A 16,537-nucleotide genomic window follows, 5' to 3' on the forward strand; every position below is an offset into this window, starting at 1 on the left:
GCTTTACCGAATATAGCTTTACCAAATATAGCTTTACCAAATATAACTATTGACCAAGCTATAAATAAGCATCAGGCTCCATAACCTAACAATGTATATTTGAATATTTAGATTTTAACATGTTTATAAGGTAGGTTTGTTATCATCCGAACATCAATTAACCTTTTGAGTAAATCCTTGATGTACTTCTCTTGATTTAAGAAGATACCATCTTTCAGTTGTTTGATTTGAAGTCCAAGAAAGAAACTGAGCTCTCCCATCGTACTCATCTCAAACTCATTATACATACATTTGGAAAATTCTTCACATAAAGAAGGGTTAGTAGAACCAAATATAATATCATCCACATATATTTGCACTAATAACATAACATTTTCTTTAATTTTAATAAAGAGAGTAGTGTCGAGCTCACCCATTTTGAAATCATTCTCAATAAGAAAATTACTAAGTCTATCGTACCAAGCTCTTGGAGCTTGTTTTAAGCCCTAAAGAGCCTTTTTCAACTTATAGACATGACGTGGAAAGTCAAAATTTTCAAATCCAGGAGGTTGTTTTACATAAACTTCCTCCATAATATAACCATTTAAGAATGCACTTTTCACATTCATTTGATATAATATAAAATTTTTGTAAGAAGCAAATTCATGTAAGATTCTAATACCTTATAATCTAGCAACGGGTGCAAAAGTTTCTTCATAGTCTATACCTTCCTCCTGACAATAACCTTGAGCTACAAGTCTAGCTTTAGGCATTGCTTGCCTTCGACAACCAAACATCACTTTTGTGGAATTCAATTTTGTTTGACCACACACGTCGCCTGCGCATGCATGTTCAATCGTGCGCAACACAACAACGTTGCTTCTCATTGTCATATCAGTTCCCAACAACACGATCCATGCATCATGATATGATGCATGACCATCTTAGTTTGCTCAAACCATATGTTGGGAACTCACCCATGTGTCGATCATCTCATTAGGACATTTCAAACATTCATCCATCTGGATTCTCTTGAGTATCAGACTCTCCCGTGTACATGCTAAACCATTTACGACATACTTTCTTGATAGCGGGTGCATGATCCAACCTTCGACACATGGGTTGGGGAGCAATATTGGTACACCTATTCCATCTCTTACTTTCTTGTTTCTTTCATCAACCATAGAAAATGTTATCTATTTTAAGATTAAGATCAATCATTAGCTCAGGCATAAATCCTGGCTTGGAAAAATATGAAAATAAGGGTCACATTTAATAGGACAGGGGTAACGTGCCATTGCAACCCTATCACAATCCTCACGCAAATCTTGTTAAACATGTCATAATCTAATAATCATGCCAAAAACTTGATGATGGAATATAAAATTTTCAAATGACTCACAGTGTCGAAGGAATCATCATTTTCAAATGACAATTGTGGTCGGTGGCGTTTGTTGTTACAAACCTTGAGGATGTGAATCTAAGAACGATCATTAAGGTCATATATTGTGTATTCTTCTTCAATGATGGAAGGAGAAGACGCTAAACCGATTGAGGCGGACTCTTGGAGAATCTTTTAAGAATCACCTACCGAAGATGTCTGGGCTAAAACTGCTAGTAGCCTAGACATTGAGTTGAGAAATTCAGTGTTTTTCCTTTGTGGCAGATCTTGTAAATGACCATTTGTCGAAAGACATATCAAAACTATTTACTTTTCGTTAAAGGATCGTCATATCCTTTCTGGCCTCATGTTTGATGTTCACATAGAGAACCTTAACATCTCATCAGAAGCATTCAAATGTCTCCCCCACAACTCTTAGATCTTCTCCAAAAAGATTTACTATGCTCATAGAGGTAAATCTGGAGAAATCGTCAACCTGTTTCCAAAACCCTTTCATGGGATCAGATTACTAAGAATTCTACCTGGATCCTTAAATATGTGAGCCTTCCAATCAGGAAAGACCCACAGTTTGCTCAAGTCATCGAACATGATGATGGAAAGCGTAAAAGTAAAATTCAATGAAAATTAAATTTTCTTTCCAAAGGTAAAGATTCTTAAGCTCGAGATCTAGTACCTCATGAATCTCGAGATCTCCATAAAAAATCAACATGTCAAAGTCTATGAAAATAGAGCCGGTTGATTACAACAAAGAAGTAGTTTTAGTCGATTATGAGGGCAATCCCAGATCTCCAACTCAAACCGAATTGGATACTACATCTACCTTCAACCAGATCGATATTATCACAAATGAATTGTCCACTGATAAACAATTCCTTAAAAATGCATTACAACCTCGAAGGATATCCTAAATATCCAACATCAAAATAACTTCTCAAACAAGATTCTCTCAACCATTGCAAGACAAGTTAAGAAGATTGAAGAAAAAATCAAGGAAAGACGACAACAAAAGAAATAAAAAAAAAAACTATTGCAAATATTAATGGCGTGAGATTCGCAAAAGTTGAGGAAAGTTCTTTTATTCATACCAGCTATTTTAGACAAAGTAATTAGTCTCGGCTCAACAGAAGAGCCACTTGCTCTGATTGAAGAAAAGCTAAACAATCTTTCAATTTTGATAGAACCTTAAGTAATTAAACTTTTAGTGTCATAATGAACCATATGAGAATGACATCAAAAATTTTAAAAATGATTTCTCCAAAGAAGAAAAGATGCCCAAAAAAAACTAGACCTCATCAACAAAATTGTTAGATTAGAGGACAAAGTCCAAAAAACTAGATGAAGAAAAATTGGTATCCTAGGCCCTCTTTCCCCGATGTTCCGTTCGAAGAAAAAACTCAAATGACTCAATCCACCTATGAAGGAACATTCATACAGAAGTGGAATATAGATGGTCTATCCAGTCATCTAGTCGTAAATGTAATCAACAAAATGTTGATGAGAGCTAGCGCCTATAGTCTTCGAGGTAAGTTTGACCACGCTATTGCTCAAATTGTAACTTTTGGTTTCACAGGAGTACTCAAGGATGGGTTGGAGAAGCATATCTCCGACGAAGAAAAGCAAAGGATACTCAACCATACTACTATAGAAAGAGAAGTACAAATATAAAAAGTGAAATTGGAATATCTCAAGTTATGGAGAATGATATAAGTGTTGAATAGCCATTAATACCCTTTTATATATTGTCTTAAAGTTTGTCGTAGGCAAACTAGAAATCCATACTGAACGTTTGAGAAAATTCTTATGATTATAAGATGCAAAAAGTTAGCTACTTCTGATGGTACAAAGATATAATTGTAACTAAGGTTATGACAAGATATGATAGTACCCTTTAATTATGGATGATGCGCTTCATTGAAGGACTTCAAAAGTATATTTCTCGAAGGATAACTACCGCTCTCAATGAAGAGTGTAAGCATAAGATTCCTTGGAATGAATTCACTTATGGTGATTTAGGTTATGTAATAGCCAAGTCGACCGCCAGCAAATATTGTCTACTTTGGCCCGTTACGTATCGTCGTGAGTCTCACGGTTTTAAAAGCATCTGTTAGGGATCAAAATGATATTAATTAACAAATCAGAGTGGCGCAGCGGAAGCGTGGTGGACCCATAACCCACAGGTCCCAGGCCAGAAACCTGGCTCTGATACCAACAATAAATAGCATTCCCATCAACTACAAGGTCGGTATAATTTTTGGTTTCACAGGACTACTCATACTCAAAGACAAATATGGCTTTGATACCAACAATAAATAACATTCCCATCAAGACAAGAATTTTAAATTAGGAACTTCACCAAACTCTTTTAAATACTCTATGGGTGCTGTCCAACTCATGGTTTTAAAATGCGTCTACTATATTGAGAGTTTCGCCCTACTTTGACTAGTACGGTCATACTTCTTCAAATGTGCGGCCTCTAATCTTGACACGCTCACCAAAAAACTTACGGGGTACTTAATCTACATTCATATTTTTTACCTGGCTTTGTGGCTTTGTGGCTATGTTGGACCTTAGGCAAGGTTTACCTTCGACATTCAAACATCACTTATGTGGAATCAAAACTTGTTTCAGCATAAACGCTGCCTATGCATGCATGTTCAATTGTGTACGACACAACAACGTTGCATCTCATCGTCATCTCGGTTCCTCACAACACGTCCCATGCATCGTGATGCAATCTCAAGTCTCGAGATAGCTTCTCGAGATAGCTTGACCATCTTGGTTGTGTAGACACATCCCTCGGGACAGTTTGGCCAAGTGGTCTAAGGTGCCAAATTTAGGCTTTGGTTTGAAGGGGCGTGGTCCCACAACTGTCATTTATTTTCATTTTTTGTAAACTTCAAGCCCGCTGCTAGCACATATTATAAAAACCTCATGATTTTAAAACGCGTCTACTATAGAGAGAGTCTAGCCCTACTCCGACCAGTGCATCGTGTAACGGTCATACTTCTTCAAATGTGCGGCTTCGTGATCTTGACACGCTAGCCAAAAACCTTATGGGGTACACAATCTCCATTCACATTTTTCACCTCGGCTTTGTGGCTTTGTTATACCATAGGCAAGGTTTGCCTTCAACGTTGAAACATCACTTATGTGGAATCAAAACTTGTTTGACCACACACGTCGCCTATGCATGCATGTTCTATCATGTGCGACACAACAATGTTGCATCTCATCATTATCTCGGTTCCCAACAACACGATCCATGTATTGTGATGCAATCTCATGTCTGAGATACTCGATCATCTTGGTTTTTCTAGACACATTCGTTGGGACAGTTTGGCCGAGTGGTCTAAGGCGCCAGATTTAGGCTCTGGTCCGAAAGGGCGTGGGTTCAAATCCCACAGCTGTCATAATCATACTTTTTCAATCTCATCGTCTGACCCATGCGTCGTATTGCATGGTTTGTCAAGGCACATCTGTCGTACAGTTTAGTCGAGAGTGGTTTAAGATGCCAGAGATTCTAACCCAACTCTAACCCAACTCCAACCAGTGTCTCGTGATCTTGTCACGCTCACGACAAATCTAAAGGAGTACTCAATCTCTATTCACATTTTTCACTCGACTTTATGGCTTTGTTATACCTTAGGAAGAGTTTTCTTCCGCATTCAAACATCCATAATGTGGAATTAAAACTTGTTTGACCACACACGCCGTCTATGCGTGCATGTTCAATCATGTGCGACACAACATTGTTGCATCTCATCGTCATCTCGGTTCCCAACAGCACAACCCATGCATCGTATTGTAATCTCATGTCTCGAGATAGCTCGACCATCTTGATTTGTCCAAACACATTCGTCGGGATAGTTTGGCCGAGTTGTCTAAGGTGTTAGACTTCGACTCTAGTTTAAAAGGGCATGGATTCAAATCCCACAGCTGTCATTTATTTTAATTTTTTGTAAAGCCTCGTGCCCGCTGCTAACACGTATTGTTTGTTTTGACTTTTTATTTATCGTTGTTAACATCGTGGTTTTAAAACGCGTCTAATATGGAGAGAGTCTAGCCCAACTCCGACCAGTGCATCGTGTCAAAGTCATACTTTTTCAAATGTGCGGCTTTGTGATCTTGACACGATCATGACAAACCTTAAGGAGTACTTAATTCCCTTTCATATTTTTCATCTAGCTTTGTGGCTTTGTGGCTTTGTTGGACCTTAGGCAGGGTTTGCCTAGGGTTTCAAACATGAATAATGTGGAATTAAAACTTATTTGACCGCACACTCCGCCTATGCGTGCATGTTCAATCATTTGTAACACAACAACATTGCATCTCATGGTCATCTCGGTTCCCAACAACACGACCCATGCATCGTGATGCAATCTCATGTCTTGAGATAGCTCGACTATCTTAGTAGTCCAAACACAATTGTTGGGATAGTTTGGCTTAGTGGTCCAAGGTGCTAGATTTAGTCTCTGGTTTAAAAAGGGATTGGTTTTTAATCCCATAACTGTCATTTATTTTTATTTTTTTAAAACCTTTAGGAGTACTCAATCCCCATTCACATTTTTCACCCGACTTTGTGGCTTTGTTGGACCTTGGGCAGGATTTTCCTTCGGAATTCAAACATCACTTATGTGGAATTCAAACTTGTTTGATCACACACGCCGCCTATGCATGCATGTTCAATCATGTGCGACACAACACGTTGCATCTCATTGTAGATGAGAGCCCCCTAATTAGGTAAGACTCACAGTCTGCTCAAATCATCGAACATCATAACGGAAAGCGTAGATGAAAGCTATCTCGCGACGAAGAAAAGCAAAGGACACCCAATCATACTATTATAAAAAAAAAAAAAAAAAAAAAAAAGTAGTACAAATATAGAAAAAGTAGTACAAATATCAAAAGTAAAGTTAGAATGTCTCAAGTCATGGGGATAGATATAAGAGTTGAAGGGCCGTTAATACCTTTTTATATACTGTCTCAAAGTTTGCCATAAGTGAACTAAACATCTATGATGAAAGCTAGAGATCAAAATGATTAATATCAGCAGAAGCGTGGTGGGCCCATAACTCACAGGTCCCACGATTGAAACCTAGCTTTGATATCATCATACTACATGTGAAATAACATAGTCAGCAAGAATAAGGGACACTACTTATCCTACAATACATAAAAGTGGCAGCCAACCACACATCACTCACCTATCTTTTTTGGTTTGATTGTCCTTCTTTCAGTGTCCCTCCACGAGGCATCTCCGTCATCAAATCGAAGTTAAATCATGCTTCATGATAACGAATTACTTTGTTGATTGAATATCTTAGAGAAAAAAAATACTTGTTTGAGATTTGAATCACTCTGCAGGCAAGATCGATCATGTCAAGCTTAGATGATACTAAACATACAACCTAAACTACATAGCATTACAAAAAAAAAACTTATTACTTAGTTAAAAGAAGGCATAAATGATCTTTTTACTACCTTTTTCAAGTCTACGAGACAACATAAGTGGTTATATATAGCCTCAACATGAAACCCTTAACCTTCCACTAGGAATTTTAAGAGTTGTATCATTCATACTTTTAGGACTATAGATAGCCACTATGAAAATGAGAAATTTTAAGAGTTGTGTCATTCATACTTTTAGGACTATAATTAACCACTATGAAAATGTAACGATCTTATTTTTTTACTAAAATAGAGTCGTACCATATGCATGATGTGATCTTTTTATGTGGAAATATTCATTTTAAATGTTTCATCAGTCCCATGGACTTACATAATAAAAATAAAATTCGTAAATAAATCGAAAACATATAAGAAATGACAATAAACATATATATCCAAAAACTAGAAAACAAATGATGATGGAGTTGACACACGAGTCGTGTGAGTTGCGACTGACGTGGGAAGCGTGTGCGCTGCACATGAGAAGAGCATGACTAGTTTGTCCGGTCACACATGCATTTCTCGAAGAGTGTCCTTTTCAGGTCGTGCGCTGCTGGGAGTGATTTAGTGCTTGTTGGGCCACCCGTGTTGAACCTGGATCCAAAAGTCTATCGGTTTTGTCTCTTTGGCCTATTTTCTACTTCTACTAGATCTTTGGCGCTCACTGAAAATGCATTAAGGAAATAAAAAGTCATAAAATGCATTTATGTCTATCGCGAGATTTCTGATGCGAGGGTGGTTGCTCCCACGAGATCGCTAACTCTTTTATTTTTTTCCTTGTTGTTACCGTAAATGTAACCTAAATGTGAATAAAATTCATAAAATACATTAGTGAGATCCAAAAAAAAAATTTGTAACTAGGATAAATAAAACTCATCTTCCTTAAGCTTATATTTCCTTAAAAGCATTCCATGATTGAGATGTCTTGATTCGTATCATTCTCCACTTCTTCAAGAGGATTCATGGTCGAATCTATTTGTAAAACTTTGCTGCAAAAGTAGGTTAAGAAAATACAAAAGACCTTACAACACTTTATCACGTGAACACTCAACACTTTATTCACGTGTACACTCAAGGAATTGTTGGCCATTGTTTGCACTCATTTACACAAATGAAGCTCTTTGTATGGACATGGCTGATGCGATGGCTCAAAAAGATGGGTAAATTTTTTTGCGAAATAAAATCATTAAAATTTAAAACATAATTTACATTATACCAAAATAGTGTGCGCACATTAGTAATTTAAAATACAACATAATAGTTAAAAGACAGAATAAGGAACAGACGCAAAACATTTTAAAATAAAAGGGTTGAGACGACAGGTGAGGTTAGTCTATGGCACCTGCTCCAGATTCCGCTCCCGACCTCGACCAGCTCCTTATTACCTGGAAAAAAATTGGAGAATAAGGAATGAGTACAAGACTCAATAAGTAGCCTACTTGTAGTCTCTTAATCGTGTCCTTGATATGCTAGGGTACCACATTCTTTGTTCTTGCTTGTTCTTGATCTTGTTCTTGTTTTAAGTACTTAAGCCCCTTTAATTCTTGTTCTTGACTTAGGGTTCTTATCTTGATCTTTCTTGAGGACCTTGGTTCTTAAACCCTAAAACCTTGGTTTTCCTTTAAGGGCCTTAGCACTATGGTTTTTGGTTCTTGGTCATTTGTTCCTGGTTCTTGTCCTTAGAACTAGGATCTTGATCCATGTTCTAGTCCTTTATCTTTCTCTTGTTCTTGGTATTCTTGGTTCTTGTTCTATTATTGATTCGTTCTCCAAGACACTTCCCCTAGGATTTACGGCACTAGACATGTACCTGAGAATCTTGCGTCCAAGGCTTCATGCGTTCTAAGCGACACAGCTTTAACTTACGTCCAAGGCTTCATGCGTTCCAAGCGACGTAGTCTTACCGCATCTTGGGGCTTGCCCTTCGATATGGTCTGCTTAACCTATGCCCAAGGTTTCATGCATTCTAAGCGGCATAGTCTAAAAACTTACATCCAAGGCTTCTTACGTTCCAAGCGATGTAGTCTTAAAACTGCATCAAGGGCTTGCCCTATAATACAGTCTGCTTAACCTATGCCCAAGGCTTCATGCGTTCCAAGCGACATAGTCTGAAAACCTACATCAAGGACTTTCCCTATAATACAGTCTGCTTAACCTATGCCCAAGGCTTCATGCGTTCCAAGCGACATAGTCTGAAATCCTACATCCAAGGCTTCTTACGTTCCAAGCGATGTAGTCTTAATACTGCATCAAGGGCTTGCCCTATAATACAGTCTGCTTACCTACGCTAAAGGCTTCATGCGTTCCAAGTAGCGTAGTCTAAGTCATGAACATGCTGTACCGTGGGAGGTCTTAGGAGGTTCTTGATTCGTGGATAAGGTAACTTACTCCCTTCTTGTTCCTCCGTGACCTTAGACTACTCCCCTTGATAGACCATAAAGGTCACTTGCTCGGTGCATACTTGAACATCATCCTGCAAGTCTGCAGGGCATCTCTAATAGGTGAGGGAAACTTGAGGCATGACATCCTGCAAAGGAAACATGGTGCAAGGCATCCCACCTAGAAGAGGAATTATTGGGCATCGCTTGGTGGGAGGTCATGGGTCACTTTGGACATGATTAGAGTATTACCTAGCATTCTTGAGTTTCTGTTTCTGAGTTTGGGGACCTTGATCCCTCGTCCTTGAGTGGTACCTAGCATTCTTCTTGCTTGGGTAGTTGTAAAGCTTGTGTGTTGTTTGTTCTTGGTTCTTAATCTTGTAAGTTTCTAAGGTCCTTAATTCCTTGAGACATAAGTTGTAACTTGTATTTGTAACCATATGAACCCATCTTAGTGTAAGTTGTTCTAGAAGGTCATAGATTCTTAGGGAGTTCTTTAGAGGGTTCTAGAAGAGTCTGAAGTCTTGTGGTGTTTCCTTTAGGTGTTTCTTGGATCCTAACTTGGTTTAGGTTCCAAACTTACTCCAATCAACTTGAAACCTCAAACTTATCTTCATGTCCTTCATAATCGACCTTATAAGAAGTAGCAAATCATCCGGAGCACGTATAGACCTTGAAATCTCATAAGAGTCCTAGGGACATTTTGGCCATTTCACCCCTAATTCTTGGTTTTGCTACTTAACGTGTTCCAATCCCTTTCAACTTTACAAAATCATCAAACATCATAAAATAGGATCTACTTCAGGGTTTCATAGCATTTGGAGGTCATCTAGGTCAGGAACTGTAGGTAGATATCCTTAGGGGCATTATGATCATTTTGCACCATTTCTTGGTTTACCCACTTATCCTTATCTAATGACTACTAAACTTCATTTAGAACCTCAAAATGCTATAATATGCTCAGAATTAAAATTTTATAGGCAGCGGAGTTCATCTAGTGGGTTATTCTAATGTTACCTAATTACCGAGCAATTTGATAGGTTTAAGGTCTTAACTCGCGGTTCTTTGAGTTTTTCTTTCATCTAATCCTAGTTCGTACTTGGTGTTCATATGAAAATCCAAGCGATTCCTGCAAGTATTTCTTAACAAAAAAATTCAAGGTGGCTACTTACCTCGTTGTCGACATTCAGGACCTCTGTTCTTGACCTTCCGGTACCCGATTTACCTCAACTTTCCTTGCACACACTCCTTATTATGTCTACTTTCTGGAACCATAGAGTTTTTCATGAGAATCCATCTGGAAGGGGGTTAAAATTGAGAAAAACCGAGGGAAGGTTGAGTTTTGGGTTGACATGGCCAGTTCAACTGAACCGCCCACGTCATCGTCTTCTTCCTCCAGACAGGGAGAAGGCGCGTGCGACCGTTCGCGTCGCCGTCGTAAACTCGCCCTCCCCAACTCCTATCACACGGTTCGTCCCCTCGATTCCTTCATAAAACTTAAAGAAGGTGTGACAAGGAAGAGCTAGGGATTGATTTTTTACCTTCTCATCGGATTGTAGCCTAAGATATTTGCTTCCAAATTTCGTCCAAAATATGATTTCTCGCTGGAGTAAAAACAGAGGATTTCTTATTGGGTAGCCGATTCTAGGGGTTTTTTAGGCTCGATTTCGTCACGAAACCTCTTCCTTATTGTTCCCTTAATCTAAAGGAATTAGTTTGGAGGAATGACTTTGAGTGTAGGACCTTAATTTTGAGAAATCACTCTCGGTCTGCAAGTTACCCGACGCCTCCAATTTACAATCTCTTGGGTATCTTGTTCTTTGACGTTTCACCTCTTTATTCCTTCATCAAAGTTACTCATCTTCTTTTTTCTGAAGCTAAAGGAATCCTTAATTTGAAGAAAAAGTGGCCGTAGATAGGAATTCGACACTTACCTCCAATTTGAGCCCGAAACGGATTTTCTTCAATTGGGAACGTTCCTGAGGTTATTTCTCTTCGCGGTCTTCTATGAAAATATTCCTTGGAGGTGCAGAAACCTATTGGGGTCGTCCTTGCTCGAAGAATACTTGTATATCCTTGGATTGGAATTTTGAGTTTTCCTTGAAGCTTTTTAATGGCAGATTGGATTGGGCGAATGGCTTCTAGGCACTTTCAGGACTCTATTCCTTCGTAAAACTTGTGGGTAATGTTGTTTAGAAGCTGTAGGAACAAGTTTGAAAGGAAATGGTGGAGAATTGCTCTCGAATTTGGAAGAAGCCTGAGAGTAGGAGACCCAAAATCTAAACACTTATTGCCAACAGCTAGGTGCTCGACCTTGCTCGATTCTTGTTCCAAATGATTGCCCCAACTACAGAATTTATAGGGGAAACTTAAACCAACATTGGGAGCTCCAGAATCATCGTGAATTGTCGGTTGGATTTTCTAGAAAATCCGTTGGAAATATCTATTCCGATCAGAGCCTCACCGACGTTGGTTTTGAATCCTAGCCGTTGGATGTGACGATCCGTGAGTTTTCTAGAATATATACAAGTTTGGAGGTGATCCAACGGCTGAGACTCAACATTCGAAGGATTTTGTGCAGAAGGCACTGTGAAGGTTCTGATTTTTTAGCAGAATGGTAAATCCGTAATTATCCTTAACTTCAAGGGTATTTTGGTAACTTGCCACTTTTCGAATATTTTATTATTATTTTCTCAAAAAATCCATAATTTTCCTAAAAATTCTTCATCTCTTGTTGGTCATTTCTCCGGTCTTGAACATCTTGAAATTCCTTCTAGATAAGGAATTAAAAATCTCGCAAGATCCTTGATATTGGAAAAATGACATTTTCGTCCCTTTCGCTTATGCTTTCATTTCAATCATTCTCCAAAGATCTTAAGTCCTTAAGATTACTCCTTAGGGTATAGAAATGACTTACTAAGTCTCGTTTCCTTGCTTAATTCTCATAATTTCTTTCCTGGGATCTGTTGGGTCATGCATAGGTGGCTTTCCTTCACTTTTAGCGTGTTACAACACGTGACTAGATTACTCAAATTTGATTGGAAATTGTTTATGTATGCAGGTACAAGCAAACCATTAGGCACAAAAGGAAGCTATCTTAAAGGTATTTCATGCAAGACTTCAGATGATTGTCGGGATAATGTTTTTTGTGATTGTAAATTAAACATCTGCTTCTGTCATGGCAAGAAGCATCCCTTCAACTTCAACGCCAACTCTCACAAGATGAGTAAGAACATTCATTTAGAAGACAACAAGGAGATCAAAGAAGTGCCTCTCAACAACTAATCAAAATAATGAAGATGATCATAAAGAACTTGATCAATGTGACCCTGTATTTAGATTCTCATAATAAATAAACGATATTTTTGTTTAGTTCGTGTGCCTCTTAATGTTTCGGGTCATAGTATATCATACGAATACAAGATACACTGACATGCTCGTTCCACATGAAGCTATTTAATGCAACAAATTATTCATAACAACATACCATAAAGAATCATATACATGACAAAGACATCATGAGTCAAAAATCGAGACTCGAATCTATCTCGAACTCTATAGCTCCATAGTTCATGCACACTCTCGTCTCGGGTGCGCAGTTAGTTTATATTTAAAAAGATGAGTAGTGTGATATAGTAACAATGTTTAGAAAATGCTCAATTTTGAAGGACAAGAAAGAGAGTAATCTAAAAATTATTGTTATAATTATTTATATTATGATTGCGATTATTATATTATGATGAGACGGTTTAGGTGAGATCTACCGTAGACCCAACTTTCAATTCCCTTATGGAATCTAGTTGGTCTGGGGATCATCTATGCTCCTCTCTTCTTGAGAATTTATACATCCCTCATTATTATATGGACAACTATCTCTCGAGTTATGGTTTAGGTTTATCCTCAATAGAAAAATAAAGTAGAGCATCTAGAACCCAAGCAGAGAGCATGCGTGTGGGGAGTGTGTGGGGAGTGTGTAGAAAAGTACAATGCATCCAAATCAACCGATAAATGAAATTAGAGCCAAAGCGAAAACATGATGTTTTAATCCACAAGACACAAAATCATATTTGCATGCGTGCATTTTCTTACCTTAATAGTGGGGTCACTTCTTAAGTATTTTTCAATATTCATTCTATCATTAAAAAAAAAATTTACAGTAATGAAAAGGACATATAAACGGTTGTTGGCTTCTCCTATGGAGGCTATAGAACGAAATCTTTTGTGCTAAATCCAACATTTATTATATTTTTCTCTCTTTTAATTTCGTTTTACAAGAGTCACTATGGGGTCACCTCCGGAGTATTTTTCAATATTCATTCTACCATTAAAAATAAAGGTTTGAAATATTTGTTTAGAGGTCAAAAAAATTTCTATTTGAATCACATCCAAAATATAGGATCATTACCATCAAATTTTGAAAAATTCATTGAAAAATTCATTGGTTGATTATTGTAGGTTAGTCTTTTTAGTTATTCCCATTTGGGTTATCATACCATATTTCCGTTTCATATTACCTAATTTAGCAAATATTCCTCAATTATATAAAAGTTTTGGGTACAAAATTGAAGACACAAAATTATCATCACCCAAAAATCTCTAAAATCCCTTCCAAAGTCATGGACAAGAACATTTCTATCAAGTTCGCTTTCCTAGCTACAATCATCTTGTTCTTCGCCATAATCGATACAGGTTTAAAATATGTTGTAGTTATCAAAATGATATATCTTGTTTTTTCTTCAAATGATTAAAATGATCCTAATTCATTACATGCATCCCTTTTGTGATCTCCTAGGTTAATTTTGTTAATCATAATATTTCTTCTTGTATTAAATAAATAACATCCCATTTAATGTTGTATTTCTAAAATCAAATATTAGTAAAGTAATTGAATGTCCCATAATGGGATGGACAACAATGAAACTCACCTCACCCCGTCAAACCATTTTACAATACAACATAGTAGCAAACAAACTTAGTCTCAACTTGGCTTTCGTTGTTGCGATGATATTGTTCCTCGTCTCTTCTTTCGGTAACTTTCAATCTCATTTATTTTTCTTCTGTTTTGTTGTTCTTCATTTTAAAAGCCTATATTTAAATTTTATGATAATATTGAGGGAAATGTTGATAAAATAATTGTATGTATAGATATTACCAATTGTATATATAACTTTATGTGTGTTTTTCATGGATTAATTATATGTTGAGTGAGGATATAATATGTTGAAATGATTCGTGTTGATCTGTGGGGATAGTTTTCACTCTTAGAAACAAGGAGTAAGTAATGTGATCTTGTCAGAGTGGAATGTCGAGGCCATCAGATGTTGAATCTGAATTTCGAATCTTGATCTAAATCTTCGGCGCGAGGCATTATAAATTAATATATATATATATATATATATATATATATATAAAGAGTTTCAATGTGTAGGAACTTTAAAATTAAGTGTGTTTTTCAGGAAGCAATTGTTTTTGGGTATCCTCCTAGAAAATTTCCTAAGAAGCATACGATTGAGATCAAATCATGTCGAAATGACCCATGTGAGTCTTTGGTGATATTCTTCACCTCTTAGAAACTAGGTGTCAGTAACTTGACCATGTCGCTAGGGTTGCATAGGATTAATGTCGGTGCCATCAAGTATCAACTTCAGATTATGAATCCTTATATGAATCCTATGCATGTGGTGTTATAAACGGTATTAGGCGACACCTCTCCTAGTAGATACAAACAACGTGTAAATTTTATTTCAATGGCTCAATCACATGACCTAAAAAATTAAGCGTAATTTTCATTATGTTGGATGACTTCTCAGTATGTTAGTGAGAACAAAACATGTTGGTATGTCGGGACTGTCTTCCCTCTTAGAACCGAGGACTAGGTAACGTGAGCATGTTGCAGGAGAATGTCGGAGCCTTCAAATGCTAAGAAACCTAGACATCGAGCTGAAATTTAGTACTCTTTGATTATACGTGACTAGATGGCTCAAATTTGATTGAAAATTATTTACGTATGCAGGTACAACCAAACCATTAGGCACAAAAGGCAACTATCTTAAAGGTATTTCATGCAGGACTGTAGATGATTGTAGGGATAATGTGTTTTGTGATTGTAAATTAAACATCTGCTTTTGTCATGGCAAGAAGCATCCCTTCAACTTCAACTCCAACTCTCACAAGATGAGTAAGAACATTCATTTAGAAGACAACAAGGAGATCAAAGAAGTGCCTCAAAACAACTAATCAATATAATGAAGATGATCATAAAGAACTTGATCGATGTGACCCTGTATTCAGATTCTCATAATAAATAAACGATATTTTTGTTTAGTTCGTGTGCCTCTTAAGGTTTCGGGTCATAGTATATCATACGAATACAAGATACACTGACATGCTCGTTCCACATGAAGCTATTTAATGCAACAAATTATTCATATAACAACATATCATAAAGAATCATATACATGACAAAGACATCATGAGTCAAAAATCGAGACTCGACTCTATCTCGAACTCTATAGCTCCATAGTTCATACAAACTCTCGTCTCCGGTGTGCAGTTAGTTTCTATTTAAAAAGAAAGAGTAGCTTGATATAGTAGTAACCTTTAAAAATTGTGTGCTTTTCTCGACCCTAATCGAGACTTCATGCATTATGCTCATGCATTGGGGGATACCCCTATTCCATCACGAGGGTACGGACACATACACCACTAGACAGATGAAGTATTATTATGTTTTAGATAATGCTGCCATTGCGGTTATTAATTCTAATGGGTGTCCAGCATAAGGAGCTACTAGAGTAGGCTTGTCTGACAAGAAAAGGGGTCCAGCGGTGTACGAACTATCTAATGAGCTTGTACTTGCACGTATGGGCTGTGTGTAGAGTATATGACACACATCTAAGTTGCCCATTAATATAGTATCGTGGGAAAAAAGACTGATATGATAGGTCCCGTCATTGCATTCGCATGTTTATTGCATTTAATCCCAATAGCGGGGTCATTTCCTGAGTATTTCTCAAAATGTACCAGTGCAATCATCTTGTTCTTCACCGTCTTCGATACAGGTATCTTGTAGTTATTAAAAAATGTATAAGTGTTTGAGGGTTGAGTCGGGTCAGGTCAGATTATGAGATTTTCTAGACCGAACCCAATTATTTGCATTATAAATTTTTCAGCATAAACAACCTTTGTTATATAATGAATCCAACTCAACCCAACTCGACCATAAATTTTTTGGGATAGATAGTTGGTTCACGTAGTTCGAGTTATTTATTCAATTTTTTTTATTTTGATAAAAATAAAAATTAGTTTGTAAAATATATGTTTATTTATT

The 16,537-nt window shown here is 37.1% G+C and overlaps 1 non-coding gene across 1 annotated transcript; it reads left to right on the forward strand.

Moving 5' to 3' along the window:
* Positions 1 to 4,711: 4,711 nt before the first annotated feature.
* Positions 4,712 to 4,791, forward strand: TRNAL-UAG (transfer RNA leucine (anticodon UAG)). Its single transcript has one exon. It is a non-coding gene; the product is annotated as a tRNA-Leu (tRNA).
* Positions 4,792 to 16,537: the final 11,746 nt, after the last annotated feature.

The sequence above is a fragment of the Cucurbita pepo genome, chromosome 15, assembly GCF_057944985.1.
Source record: "Cucurbita pepo subsp. pepo isolate OVF chromosome 15, ASM5794498v1, whole genome shotgun sequence".
Lineage (NCBI taxonomy): Eukaryota > Viridiplantae > Streptophyta > Magnoliopsida > Cucurbitales > Cucurbitaceae > Cucurbita > Cucurbita pepo.